This window comes from Acanthopagrus latus, chromosome 3 (genome assembly GCF_904848185.1).
Source record: "Acanthopagrus latus isolate v.2019 chromosome 3, fAcaLat1.1, whole genome shotgun sequence".
Classification (NCBI taxonomy): Eukaryota; Metazoa; Chordata; class Actinopteri; order Spariformes; family Sparidae; genus Acanthopagrus; species Acanthopagrus latus.
The window spans coordinates 7032116-7047981 of NC_051041.1; positions in this window are offsets into that span (position 1 = coordinate 7032116).

Consider the following 15866-nt stretch of genomic DNA (forward strand, 5'->3'; position numbering starts at 1 on the left):
AAAGACAAAAAAACAAAAAGCATGTCAGGGCTCGAGACAAAAAAAAAAAAATCACAAATCTCGCTTCTGTTTTGTCTCACTCATCTTCTTTTTTTTTCTATTTAAATGCGTTCTGGTTCACGTTGCACAATCACCGCTTTTTTTTGTTTGTTTTTATCGCTTCCCGCTGCTGTTGTGCAGCTTTCGCGTGTACGTAGAGTGTTTTGGGGTGAAGTTTTTCTTCTCGGTGGCTTATGGTGTTTTTTTGGCCCATAGCCGCCTCCGCCTCCCTCTCGATTTGTTCCCCCTTGAGCTCACTGACAGCACCCAAACTCTGCTAGCACCCTTTCACCCCTTACATCTCCTCCCTCTCTCTCTGTTTACCCTAAACTCCCTCCCTAACCTCCCACCTTCTTTTTAATCAGATTGGTGCACGGCCAGTCGAGTTGTCAACCCCCAACCAACAAATCCCAAACTCACTCTCTTTATCAGCTGTATGGAGCCACCCAGGAAGCCCGCTGTTATTGTCCCGTGTCCCTGGTGTTGATGCTTTAGGCCCAAAGATCCAGCCAGCGGAAGGCCCGCTACTGCTTGGGTGCAAACACACCACGTCAGGGCCGAGTCCCCACATGCAGAGCACACAACCTCTGCAGCAAACAGCCCCCTCCTCTCTCCTTTGGAAACCTAGTTTCTCTCAGAGGGATTGATAAACAAGGTTGCACAGAAAAATGTAAGACTTCAGTGTTACGTCTGAATAGTCTTTGACGAGACGCGTTGAGGGCTATTTGTGTTTTTGTTTTGTTTTTTTTTCTTCTTTTTTTTAAGTGGCTTTTGCTGAAAGATGAGGTTGTTCACCGGGTTTAAAACCTACATCGTTCTGATGGCGTTTTGCAAACCCCCGAAATGAGTTGAGCTGACTCACAAAAAGGGCCACAAGATGGCTGTCGGGGGAGGGAAAAAAAGCCACGTAGCTACAGCGAATGAAAGCACAGGTTACCGTCACACGACAAGAAACAGTTACTGAATCCTCCTTTTTCTTTTCTTTTTTTTTTAAAAAAACATTACATAACTTGCTCCGAGGTGACACATACAAACACGCGCGCGTTTTTGTCCGGCGAGTTTTGTGAAGTTGCCTTTCTTTCAGCTGTACAGTAATGTGAAGTAGAAACAGTAGATTGCTGTCACATCGTCTAAACTCCTAACACCACCCACATGAAGCTGTTCATCCCTCGTGTTCCTCCTCCTTTTGGTAGGTCCACTCCCATCCTCCATCCTCCATCCTCCTCCTCCCCTGTTGTCCCCCGTTGTGTCCCCTCTGTTGTCCGTTCTCGTCATAAAAATTAAGGTACTGAACTATACTGAAAAACCCAAAGACTCACAGTATTTCTACTCCCGACCCTCCTCCCATCTACCACCCCCACCTCCTCCACCCACACGGCCACATCATGTTGTTTCCTCACTCTCTCTCTTTCTCTCTCTTCTTTTTTTTGTCACTCTCTTAGTTTTTTTTATTTCCTCTCTCTATTAGAGACCTGACCTTTTGAGTCCAATTGCTTATTAGTATATGAAAAGATATATAAATATATATAAATGTATATTCACAAATGTTTTAAACCTTCAAAGTGCCTACCATTCGGAAAAAATGTACTTGCTCAAGGCGAGCATGTGGCAGGTGTGTACACGCAAGGAGGGGTGTAAACGACTTGACTGGCATTCTGTGAGCATGGATGACTGTAATGGTAACTTTTTTTTAGTCTTACAAAAGCTGACAGTATTGTACCTATAAGTTGAAACAACACTACTGAATAAACATTGTGGCCTAATATCAAACTGTGTCTGCCATCTTGTTTTAAAATCACACTTTTTTTGTTGTTGTCTGTTTTTTGTACCTCCTGCGTTTTGTTTCGATCGTGGCAAACTTTTTTCAATCAGTGAAATAACTTGGTAAATCAACGTTCATTAACACGGAGCACAACGCTCACAGTTGTGACACAATGTGTGACTTCAGGGATTTGGACGATTTTTTAAATGATTTTTTTAACGGGGAAGAAGTTGTTTATCCTGGAAAGAAATGCAACACGGTGATTTATTGCAGCTTCGCAAATATTCAGTTTACACTTTGCTTATCCAAAACAAACAAAAGGAGGAAAAAAAGGCATATCAAAATACAAAACAAACATTTTTAAAGAAATCGTGATCAGCCTGGAAACTGATTATTATCACAGCTTCTCAAATATGCACTTTTTCCCTCCTTTTGTTTGTTTTAGATGAGCTGATGTAAACCGAATGTCAAAAACAAAAGAAACATTATTTAAAGATGTCATTGGCTGGGACGTTATGATCACCCTGGAAAACAGAGAAGCTAGCTCGTTAGCTTGACTCTTTCCAAAAGGTAGAAAACAACCACAAACAAGATGCAAGATGTTAATTTGCAGCATGAAGAGGTGGTTTATTAAACTTTTGACTGAGACAGGCTGGCTGTTTCCCCCATTTGCATGGCTAATCAACACCCAGCTTCAGTTCTTAACAGGAAGACAGGCCTGTGAGAGTGCTTTCAGTCTGAGCTAACTATTAGTAATCAAGTCAGCATATTTTCCATTGAGGGTGTCATGCACGCTGTTGTGTCGTAGGGGGAGGGTTTTATTTTTTTTGCTTTTAGATACTGTATTTTCTGGGATGAGTGTTGCTTTTTCTGTAAAAAAAATAATAAATGGAGCGGGCACTTTGCTATGTTGCATAATGAACCCTTCATTATTTTGTTCTTGTCTGTGCACAGGTTAGACAAGATACAACATTTAAGTACGGCTTTAGAGACTTTAGAGAGACTGTTTAAACTTTGGGACAGCTGGCTGCTTCCTCCTGCCTCCATTTTGCATGCTAAACTAAGCTAATCGCCTTCTGGCTGCAGCTCAGAACAGACAGAGTGACATCGCGTCTCCTCATCTGAATCTCTCCAAGACAGTTAATCAAACTATTTCTTTAAAATACTTGGAAAATACACTCTTATACTATCACATACTGTGTCAGTTACTGCTTTTCTGTTATAATTAAAGGGTGTTTGCGGCTTTAAGATCATATGTTTCCCATTTTATGTGAAAAACATTAACTCAGTGATTTCTCCCGGGGTCTGTCACTGGATGTTTTGTCTAAAAAGTTGAGAGCAGACGCCTTTTGCTTTAACGGCCCATTAAACTGCTTCGACGTCTTCAACAAAGCGCTCGTTTGGCTAATTAATCAAAGGTAAGGGGTTCTCGCGGTGGTTACCCTGAAGCCAAAAATCCTGCGGTGAAGCCGTCCTCAAAATGAAAAAAAAAGGTGGGGGGGGGCTCTCGCTCTCTTTAAACAGAACGCATTTAAAATGTAGGGCTGCCTTTTATCACATTTTCCCCCCTTTGCATTACTTAAAGTCAGAGCGGGATTATAAATGTGCAGATGAGTAATCTTTTATGTGGTAATGTGCTCCACCGTATCATTTTAGCGCCCTAATCTCGCCCTGTTACAGAGGGAGATTAGCGTAACGGTGGGGATTAATCTCGCGCAGGATTGCAGGATCTTGAGCGGCGCCGCGAGAGCGAGCGCGGGAAAACCAACGAAGCTGACGTGACGTGATGAGACACCCCGACAAAACTCTCATGGGGAGAGTGAACTGCTTTATTTATTCATTCAGTTATCGCGTAAAACACATCAGGGCTTAACGCAGCCGGTGAAGTCAACGCCTTAATCCCTCTCAAGAGTTGTGGCGATGCACGTTCAGAAAAAAAGTTTAAAAAAAAAAAAAAGGTAGCGTGCGTGGAATATCTTCCCCTTCTTTTTGATACCCGATCCGTACAGACTTGTGATTTTTACAGGCCGCTTCATCACAATGGCGTTATTCATACTCAAGAAAGCCCCGAGAGGCCTTCATGTGTGTGAAAAATCCACCTTGTGATCTTCTCTTTGAAGACGAGACAAGGAGCAGAGGAACTGAACATGCATGCATCAGTGCACACGCCAAAAGTGTGTGTGTGTGTGTGTGTATGTGTGTGTGTGCGTACGCACAAGTGTGTTGAACTTGACTGTGTCCGTGTGCGGTGCATCGCATCTCCTCTCGTATCTAACCTGAGGGGGGGAGACTCGGATCGTTGAGGGGGGGCGGACGGTGGATAAAAGCCACCTCTGGTTCTCGATATGTTGTTTTAAGTGAATACTCCTCTTTCTGCTCTTTTCTAAAGATTCGGGTCAGTATGTTCTAATATGGTATGTGATATTTTGCCCCGAGGCCAGTTTGTACAAGGCATCCCACCAGGACAGGGCCCAGTGAGGGAGGTGGTGCAGCGGGGGAGCCAATAGGAGAGGCCATTTGCGCTGAATGGCCGAATCCAGTGGCCAACGTTTCCCAATCCGTCTGTTCCACTCTGTGCAGCTGTGGCGCACGTGTTTGCCCTTTTTTTAGTCTCCGGTTTGTGTCTCGAGTGCAGCCAGGATTTAAATTGCGTCCGCGTTTCTGCATAGGTTAATGTGTGTTTATGTCAGGAAACGGAACGCAAACCACACTTTCAAAAATAAAGGTGCGTCGCTCTGAGGCTGCTGCATAACCTCGTCTTCTCTCTCTTCTCGCTCTTTTGCTCGTTTTTCAATCTTTTTTTTCCCCTTTGTCCCTTCTTTTCTCTTCTCTGCCTTTGTAGCCGCAGAGCTAATTCAATAAAGCCGCCAGCCATCAACTGGCAGTCAGCGCCAAACCATGCAGAAACGTCAAGGAAATGGCGTCCAAGGTAAACAGGCTGTCAGGCCTCATAAGAGCCCATGGCTGGAGACTAAGCCCGGGCCCGACCGGGGTGGACACGTAGCACCTCACTGACCAAAACACAGAGCACAAGCAGCATAGCAGGCAGACACAACACCGAGCTGCACAGGGCCAATGCATGAGCACAGGCCTGGCAGTCGCAAACGTGATAATTATAGCATGATGGAGCTCGAGTCTCGGTCCAGGCTCCGACCTCAAGTCTGTATTCTTGCCTGTCGCTGCCACAAGCCTCAGTCTCGACGCTACCGGCTGCGGCCACTTCTGCGCGGCGCTTTGCAGTTTCAAAAAGAAGCAACATTGCCCCGCCGCATGAAACTGGAACAGACACTCAGCTGAAAGGACAGAAGCAGGGTGACACAGAAACTAGAGATACAAGATTGAACTCTCTGAATGAGGAGCAGTGAGGCATGTATGTCTGTGTGTCCTGGTGGAGAGGGAGAGTTGAACACACCAAAGGATTGTGGGAAACTCTCTCATGAGTAATGTTTAGCATAAAGCTTATTCTCACTTCTCAGCATGAATAACGGCGCAAGAGGCAAGTTAAAAGCAACCCAAAGCGCAGCAAGACTGAATGTCGACAGCCATGCTAACAGTTCTGTGAGGCTGCACTCAGCCACAGCAGGGCTTAAGGTGAAATGCTAATACCCACATGCTAACAAGCTAAAATCATAGAAGAAGAACTAGATACCAAATGCAAAGATGGCACCTGTTTAGTCCAACAGGAAAGAGCAGAATTAAACAGAATGGTCCTGCACAGCAGTGAAAGTGATGGGGGTGAGGGAGCATCCACCCCTCCAACGGCTCTTTGGGGAGAAAGCAGTCGGACGGGCACGGAAGATTACTGCCGAGTCCTCACATGCCCTGCACTCTCGATAAGGATGGAGCTGCCTCCATCCAGTCGGCGTTACAGGGTCCCGATTAAATTTAAGAAAATGGATACAAAACCCATTCATTCCCATAATCCCTGAAGTTAGGCGGGGGCGTGATGGCGGCGAGGGGTGGAGTGTATTTGGAATGTATTGGCACTCACTGTGTTGTTCGCACTTACGTTACGCGTTACGGACTCATGTCTTGTGTCTGTTCATCTACCTATTGAATTATAAGTAATGTCATGTGGCAGTCTTGAACCTTAAATCTCTTTCATAATGGCAATATACAGTGAAAAATGCTTCCTGGGCTGTAGGGGAACTTACAGCTGCAATACCATGTGTGACCACTGAACGCTACATCATGCTGTTAACAGTAGATCCATGGCTCACAGAGACAATGCTAACATGCTGGTATTTAGCATTTATTTTAACCATGTGAACCATATTTACTTACTTTGTTAGCATGCTAACATTATTAACGCCAAACATACAATACAGCTGAGGTTGACAGTCATGTAATTATTGGAAAAATGACATTTTTTGACCTGGTGTTGGCACAATATTGACAGTGGAGGGATCATCAAATTAATCCTACTCATCCCAGAGAGGATTTCAATATGTGTACCACATTTCTTGGCAATTCATTCAAAAGTTATTCAGAAATTTCATTTGTTGGGTTGACAGAGCATCCATCCATACAACCATGCTTCTAGCTAATAACAACATGACTGACTTTGTGTTTCATGTAACTGCATCTCTCAGAGTTTTAGTTTTCTCCCGTCTGTATAATTGTCTGCAGATTATGTTACATGCATTGTCCATTTAATTTTCGGCACATTGTCTGAAACAGTTGCCATCAAAACGTTTCTTGTAAATGTGCTTTGTTCGCTCAGATTGGATCTGATCAGTCCAGGTTAGGGAGGTCCAGTTAACACGATGATATTTCCAAGCTGGCGATAGATTAAATATTAAACTTTATGAAGGTTTTTATAGGTAGAGGTTAATGGTCGATTCAGCATGGGAAATGATGACTCGGCATAGATGGGATCAGAAGTGAAGTGAAGGAATATTGGTTGACGCCTGGCACAGGCAACCCAAAACATCTCTGCTCTGCCCGAGTCAAACTAACTGCTCTCTTATCGAATGACCTGCTGGACTGAAGGTCTGACTGGTCGAAGTGTACCAAGGAGATAAAAGCATGAACAGTGTTCTCTCAGCTTTTCCAAAAAAGCAAAAGCTGTCTGAGAGCTTGTGTAATGTACCCCGGCGAGGGAGCTGAGCTAAGCCGAGTACTTCTTTGGATCAGAGGTCTTACTGGATCAAAGATGCTTGGGAGGTAAATCACGTAAATGTTGTAAAGAAGCTGCTATAATGTGGTGAATTTGTACCAATTTTGCGTGGGCTTAACCTCCATCTGCTTTAATATCATTCCACTTTCAAAAAGCTCTGAGTCATGTATAAAAAAAAAAATAGGTAATTTGGGTCTTGAGGTTTTAAAGCTTAATGATGCTTTTTACATTAGGCAGGGAAGCATAAACTAATTATGCAACAATTTTTGCTTAGCTGGGATGATCCACCGGGGAATTCGCACAATTTTAATTCCTGGTTGAAAGTACAAACAGAGTTGGTGCAGGTTAGAATTAGAGTGCAATGCCTGGCTGTTATTTTTTTTTTTTTTTTGAAGTTGGTTGTTGAATTTGTTCCAAACATTAATCATTTAAGTCTTCGCTGCTGCTGTATAAAGAACAGCACATTTGGTATTGAAGAATGATGAAACAGCTACTTCCTGCACATTCTAGTGATGGGAAAATTAAGCTAACACGAACCAACCACCTAGAACCACTTTGGTGTCTGCAGGTGTGTCATCTTGTGTTTTCACTGTTCGCTGAGAAGCCGCTTCTTAACTTGTTTGGTATGTGACGTAATAGGTGAACCGAAAGAAGGTCCAGTAGCAACTTCCTGAAACGGTAGTCGAATTGAATGGCCTAAACGAGCTATGACCAAAGGTTGTCTTGAGTGTGCATCTGAAACGAGAGAACGACCACCCCAGCCACCGTCTGCTCACCAGGCTGCCATCTGACGAGCAATACAGGAGCGTCCGCTATCCGTTAGACCACAAAGCAGCTTTGTCCCCTGAGCTGTGAGACTCCACAACCCATCCTCCGCAGTGAAATAATAAAAATACTTTAAAAAGGTGAGAAAATAATTGTGTGAATGGTATCAGAGGGATCACAAACTGCACTTCATCATTCAACCTTATGTTGTAAAATAACAATAATGAAAGAACATTGTAGCTTGTTAATAAAAAGATACAAGAGTTTATTTTCGTCTGATTGCTAATAATAGATTTTTCTCTCTTTTGTATTAGAACACAAACATCTTAATATTGCTTATCAAGCACACTTCAAAGAGCAGAATTACATCTTGGTTCAGTTTAATCTGATTTGTGGTCCACTTTTACGTGGGTCAGTGTGATTTAACAAGATGGATAAAGCAATGAAGGGACAAGATGGTGTTGTGAGCTCACATGACTGGTTTTTGAGCTTATTCAGTAAAATAAAAATGTATTCCACACAGTTCCCACTTCAGCCTCTGCACCAATTTATTTTGATAACCCCGTGTTCCTTTGACTCGGGACTGTGAGTCACCTTTCTAATTGTGAGTAATGACTCCTAACATAAATACATTCATATTATGAGGACACAAAGCATGTTGTTAGCACATAATAGTATGTTTCACCCCCGAGGGATGACCACACCCTACGGTCTGACAAAACACGTCGAGTCAGTTATTCAAACAAAACCAAAGTATCATTTTCAACAACGTTTTGGGAACATTAGGAACATCGTGCGCCAATTAAATCTAAACACTCCGCTCCCAAACCTCCAGCTGTCCCAGCTTTCTTCTGACATGATTTAGATTTATTGGCACGAGTCAGACGTGTATCCTGGATACGTTGTTGAATATGGGAGCGCTCCAACAAACTTTCAGCCCTCGAGCCATTGACCACGAACTTGCAGAACATACGAATGAGGACATTCAGAGTTATGGTGTTGCATTTTCCACTAGTAATTTGTTTTCGGTTCAGTTTAGTTTTACTTAGTTTCCAGAGGGTTTGTTCCTTTGGTTTAGGTTTCATTTGAATGTGCTATTAGGTTCAGTTTTTTTTTGTTCTTTTATAGTAATAATAATAATAATAATAATAATAATAATAATAATAATATGGGGGTTAATCATCAGGGGCAAGATTTTAAAATCAAGACTAGTCAAAGTACCCAACATCCTTTCCTTTTTTTTTTTTTTTTTTTACTTTCTTTTAAAAATAATAAAATGTTTTACTTCAGTTAAATTTTTAGTTCGGAAGATTAGAGGAAAGGTTTATTGAATCATTGAAGTTGTTACATTTCACCCCTAGGGTGTGTGTGTACAAAATCTTACTACAGTCCATTCAGTATTTGTTAAGATAATTCACTGAAACCCAAAAAATGTCCATCTCATGGAAGCCAGATCAAACAGCAATTTAGTTTTTGAGATATTTTATTCTGGACCAAAAAAGAATATGTTGTCAGAAAGCACCAGATACAAAAGGCTATAAAAACAAGTTGATTTTCTGCTGGCATAGGATAGTGCATGTAACAAAACGCTGACTGGTGCCATTTAAAATGGCTAATGTAACCTTCCACACACACGACAAACCCAATTTAGAGAAACGACATGCTGCTCACATTGCCACTTAATCACAGAGTTTCTTGATTAAACGCCGGCTGATAATGAACGCCAATGTGCCACCTTTCTACCTCTTGATAGGATTTGGAAATCGCTCCGTTCCCCGAGCACCCTCCGTATGAACACGCACACGCTTCCCAATCGGTAGACTTCTCATCTTACCCGGCTATAGTCTGCAACATGATATTGCCATCATTTCATTTGTGGCCCGCTCATCGGAGGTCCATTGGGAGAAAATGGAAGTTTTGTTTTTGATTAGAAGGCCCGCGATGGGAACGTTTAGAGACATTATAGACTAATTAGATCTGAAGCTATGGGGAAGAAAAGTCATATGATTTTGTGCTCAGGGCCCATGGGAACTCTCCGTTTACTGGGACTGGAATACTTTCTTCAGAGCTGGTTTGAATTATGGTTTTTAGTAGTGTGAAGGCCCTGTTACACTGACTGCATCTATACTTATTCTCTTCTCACTTCATTGACTATTCAGTGTTGTAAAATGTATTCAGCATAGTGGAGGATTTCAGACACATCCAAATTGTTCTGTAAAGATCAAGGCCAAAGAGGAAAAGTTGAGTTTTGATGTTGAAAGCTGCGGGATTAACTTCTAATAAAGCACGTATACATTTCAGTTAGACGGTTCAGTAAAGTCACGACATGCTGATTCCATCTTTTTTTATTGTTTGATTATATATTCATCACAGAAAGAGGATACTTTTCAGCCCGCTGAACTCAGCCAGACCTTTTTTGAAGACCCGTCTTTGCACTGCTGCCTTTGTTCTCATAATCAGTGCAGCGCTATATGATGAAAGCCTCATATCTCCAAATGAATCATCTTTCCAGGATGTTAAAACCAGGGGGCATGGAAGAGGATGTGCCTTTGAAGTCAAGTATTGATGGAGAAACGCGGGAGGGTGATGTGCACTGGTCTAGCAGACAGAGTAAATGTTTGTTAATGCTTATGTTAATCACTTATTTGGACTGGCGCGCAGAAATCATCCTGACGACAGCAGCCTTTAGCGGCTGAGCTCCGGAGAAGTCTCGTCACATTAATCTGCTGGTGATGGATGCGCCGAAGCATGACGAGCGCTGCAAGCCACTTTCTGTGAGGCAGGGACGTGTTTTGGTGAGGACAGACTGGACAGATCATTAACAGCCAGGCCTCCTCCCGGACTGCAAATGATCCCTCCAGTCCTCCCCGTGGTTAAAAGCTGCAGAGAACCCGTGAAGCTGCAAGTCAAAAGGTCCTCCACGTATTAAGAATTCAAATGAGGACATCTGACGTTGTATCAGATGTGGATTACCACCTGACGAGTGGCAGCTGCACTCCGTAGTCAACAACCACATGTGTCCAGTTCTTGACTTTAAGGCTTCTCTGGTGCACCGTTTGGTAGGGGACTCAAAAATAAAAAAAAACTTTCACCTCACATGGCAAGAACTTCTTGTAAACCACCATGTTGTTGCTGCTGACCCGACCCGACCCAACCTCGACAGGCGTTTCGTATGTCTTAACCTGACTTTAGTCCAAGTCAGCTGAAGTAATGTTAAGGCACGTTATCCTGTCAAGCTGTTGTATTTCATCAGAGTCCTATATTTTACATGGCCTGCTTCATTACTATCTGCATGGATGACTAAATTGAAATGTTTCCGCAGTAGAAAGCACTTGAAAGCACCATGTCAACTGACGTGACCAAACCTTACCCGAAGCCGGACATCATTTTTTTGTTGTTGCCATCAGGTCCCATCGTGTCCCAGTGGGCCTTAACAGCTCCCAACAGGTCCTGACAGGTTCATGTATGGTATCTATACTTTTGGTACTATAGTGATGGCAATCCTTTTCCCCCCTGACTTTTTCTTTAGAGGCATCTTAAGGTTCACATATGTGATTTTGAATGAAAGTCTTGACATCTATTGGATAGAGTTCTAAGACACGTGGTTCAGACATTCTCGGCCCTGTCAGAATACATTTTATTAACTTAACAATTGATCTTGTGGGGTTTCATTCAGAGCCTTCACCAGGTCAAAATTTCCATCTGTCCAGTACTTTGGTTTCTGTCCAAATGCCTTCAAAATTCCATCCTGTCAGGGCCATCCCTCGAGGTCGAGGATGATACTCTTTGTTCTGTTGATTATGGACTGTGCTTGGCCCATAAATTGAGGATGCCTGTGCCCGTATTTGTTTAACACAGATTCTCAGTTTTGGAAAAAAGGATGATAAGTCCTTTAAATTTTGTTGCAGTTTTGTTTTATTAACTGATATTTTATTACCTATGACAGAAGTAGGCTGCCCCTGGCTATATCCACATCTTTACAGAAAGCCATCTCTGCATCTTTACAGAGACCTTTCTGAGACTCTTCGTGAGGCCTAAGATGAAGAACGACCAATGAAAATGACGAAACATCGAAAGAATCACTCACGTACACATATTCACATACATCTTAATGCTAATGTTTGGTGAAGTGAAGGCACATAAATGTACTAAATTAAGGCAGTGCTGTAGCAGCAATAATGCAGTGCTGAGCATTGGAATATACTGCCAAATATGTTCCCAATGTTGGAGATAATGTAGGTTGAAGTCGTATTTGATTAGATGGTAAATCAAAGATGTGACTATAAAACAGCTTCTGTGCCTGACTGAGCTGCTGAGAAGCTGTTTGTAGGCCCAAGCTGATCATATCTTTTAATCATAGTTCTTACCTGAAGTGGCTGTAGTGCATTACATCATTATTATTTGTTGACAAAAGTGTTGATGCCAGCGTTACTGTAACTCTGATTAGTGGAGCTGACAACGAGCGCTTGAATCGTGTACCACCGATGTGACAGCCTAAGCAAACATTCAAGTTGTGATGCAAAAACTGTCTCCTGGCCATTCAGCTACACCATCCCGTCATTAGATTTTGTATATGCCTCTACATCTCTCTGTCACCACTTCCATCATGGCTACCGATGCTTTTTCATCATTTATGACAGACACGGCCTCCGTCTGCAGAAAAAAAACTTGTTTTTTTGTTGTCATTCTGCCTGACAGATGTCCTCGCCTGCATGCCCAATCAGAGCAAAATGACACTTTCTTTTTTTTCTTGGATTTTTTATCTGCCGACTGGAGTGTGTTGTCTCAGGGGGGATGCACCACATGTTCAGTTGTCACGCTGCTAATGATCAGCTGTGCTGCTCACTCAGTTGACATGAGTTGACGCTGAGTGGACCTGATGTGTTCAATGCCATGATCAAATGTATCAGCAGCACCTAACACATCGTGTGCTCTGGTCATGTGCGAAAAATCGAATTAAAGGCAGGCGATTGCTGCTCGACATCAGAACGAGAACGCAGCACCATTTTGGCTGAAGATTCACATGAAATGCATTGACGAATTTAACAATTCTCAAGTTCTGAGACTGACTTTTTGGGAACACTGCGCTCTCATGTGACAGTTGATAAGTTATGTGACACATCACCTAATGCGGCAGGCTTCAAACGCCGTGAGGCATTCGCATCTGTTTCTATTCTGATTCTTCACTCAAGCCTGTGTACACCTTTTCATCCGTCTCTGACTGAAAACCATTCAAGCCGTGAAGAAGGAGAGCAAGACAACATCGCTGATTGAGCCCAGGCGACAACAAAAGAAGATGGATTCTAAGAAAAGACATTGCCCATTCGACTCAACAGACGTGGCTTTCTGTTGCCTGCATGGTTGATCTTTCTCCCTTTGTGTCCTTTTGTCTCCTCCCCGCTCTTCTTGTCTTTCACCCCCTTCTCTACCTGCTGTTTTTAATGGCTGAGTGCAGGCGGGGAAGAAAGAGAGAGAGAGAGTGAGTGAGACAGACGGTGAAGAAAAGAGGGATGAGGAGGATGAGGATGGAGGGGAGGGGAGGAGGGGAGGGGAGGGGGGGGGGCTCCCGTCTCCAGGCAAGGCTTTAATGAAGAGCCTTTGAAGTTGCTGTGATTGAGCAGCACCCGTATCCTCTTCGAGAAGGGACCAGCACCTCTCCGAAGACACGTTGCCGCTTCCTCTCCCTTCCAGTTTTCCATCTCTCCCTCTTGATTCCCTCGCTTTTTGTCTCTGTCAATTCCATGTGAGGTCTTCACCTCCTCTGTCTCATCTTCTCGAGCTGGCTTCTTTTGCCACCTCCCCTTTCACCAGCCCCCTTCACCTCTCGTCCGTCTCTGTGATCAGGACATGGATCATGTCTCCACTTAACTAACCGTGGTGGTCCCATCCCGTTAGCTTTAGGACTTTGAAGCCCGTGACTGCGTGATGGGTGGGTGGGAGAGAAGAAGAAATGAATGTGCGCAGCGTTGGTGGCGCTTGCATGTGTGTATAGCTGAAACACACATTCAAGAAACACACATGCACGCACACAGCATTCAGGAAGAGATAGTGATTCGCCCTCCCGATCATCCCGCGGCTCTGATACCACTCTGTTATCTCAACAAAGTGGCTCCGTGGGCAATCTGGCCTGCTGTCCACCAATCAGTCCAAACCCTCCCACGCTTCCCTCGTCTTCCTCCTGCAGGTCATCTTCGTCTCTTGCTTTCTTCTTTGCAGTGGCTCTCCATTTACCCCTCCCCCCAGCTAATTGATCTACACTCCTCTATGCTGAGTTCCTGCCATATACAGTCTTTGACTCCAGCCTGAAGCAATATTTTTAAGGCCATGTGTTATCAAAAGGAATACTGTGCCACACACGGTTTGCATTTGAACTGCGGGGAAGTGAACTTCAGATTGTAATACTTTGAGAGTGATGAAGACGTCCATCATGTGTTGTGTATAGCAGCCATTTAAAGGGCCAGTAGGCAGGGTTTAGTCCATGTAGCAGAAATAAAACACGTATACAGTAAACAGTAGGTAGCATAAATCATAGGCCAGAGAGGTGGGGTCGTGTATGACTGTATGTGTGTGACAACAATTTGGAAAAAAAAGCTTCCCTGTTTCAACCCGACAATACAGCTGTGAGTAAAATTAAGTCTAAACTGAAATCGCAAGTTCCAATCGCAACACATCCTTTGCCCCTACCATGTTATTTTGCCCAGAAACACCTAAAGACAGGGTGTCCCAGTTCTTGTTTGGATAGAGGGGATAGGGGAAAATGTTGCTGAGGTTTTCTGGGGCACGCTTAAAACCAAAGTTTATAAGAACTCTCTTGTTTCAGTTAGCGTAAAGCATTCGCTTTAACCAGCTAGCTGATTTGTGCAAGACAGTCCCGAATTTTTGATGGACTTCAATGTTGCCCCAAGAACAAGAATTAGATGACATATGATGCCTGAAATCTTAAATCCAGCAGTGAAGCAGTTGCACCCCTCCTCAAACACCAGCGTGGACTGGCAGGGTAGTGCAGGAGTACCGGTATGCTAAAGTTAGCCAATAAAGCAATGCTAGTGTCCGGGTAATAACGCAGTTTTCTTTTTAAATGTGATGACTTGACTGTAAGCATGAAGTTGTGAACTATTTGCAAGCTGCCATGCAATTCCATTTCTTTCAGACACACGGCAAATGGTGTTGTGATAATACCAGAACTGCCAGAGACAAGAGAAGTCGTCACAGCTAGCGATGGCATGTTGGAAATGTCTGGTTCTGTCTGACTTCATAATCGCCAACCACCACTGCTGAGTACAAATGAAGGCTCTTGAAGGACCATAGTTAAATAAATGGTAACATGTTCAACGAATGTGTGGGAGGGAAAAGAGCATTATTTCCCTGTGAAATGTAGTGGAGTAAAAGTATGCTGGAGCCTAAAGTGGAAAGTATCTCACAAGTTTATCTAAGTACAGTATTTGAGTCAACGTACTGAGTGTAATACTGAGGCGCACCTGAAGCTGCAGGGCAACGCTGAATTCAAACGTGCTTCATATCGACAAGTTCTGCCCTGTGGCTTCAGTTGTACTACGGCAGCATCTGACTGTGCTGCCGTGTTTGTTGGGGCCGAGGCTGGCATGCGTGAACTTAACTCTGGATTTCATGGAGCGGACAGGAGGCCACTGGCAAGCTTAGTCTGTGTGATTACAGCCCCCCTCTCATCCAGGCCTTGTTTTTGCGGCGTGGCCAGCGAGAGATTAATGGGTTGAAAGAAAACATTAGCGCAGCGCTATGGTTCACGCTCACCTCTCTCCGCTTCTGCCTGCTCGAGCGTTTCGCCTCTCACCCCTTTTTCTCCCCCGTCTCTCTCTTACTCTGTCAAATTTTTTCACACCGACTCCAGACGCCGTGCTTGTAGTCGTCCTTCAGAGTGGAGGAGGTCTTTTTAAGGGACATCTCAGTCGCGAACACTCCAGGTCTTTCTACTTAATATGATGCGAATCCTGCTTTTTGCTATGGCATACTGAAACTTTTACAACCAACAGTCAGCCTGAGAGACAAATCTGTTTTTTGCTCTCTGCAGACAACAAACAAACAAAAAAAATCAATAAAGGAACACAGCTCTTTGTACTTGAGTATCTGTTATTTATAAAAATGACACCAATTTGAGGCGTTATTTGGCTAGTATTGGTGTAACCGCAGCCTCAATTGTCTCTG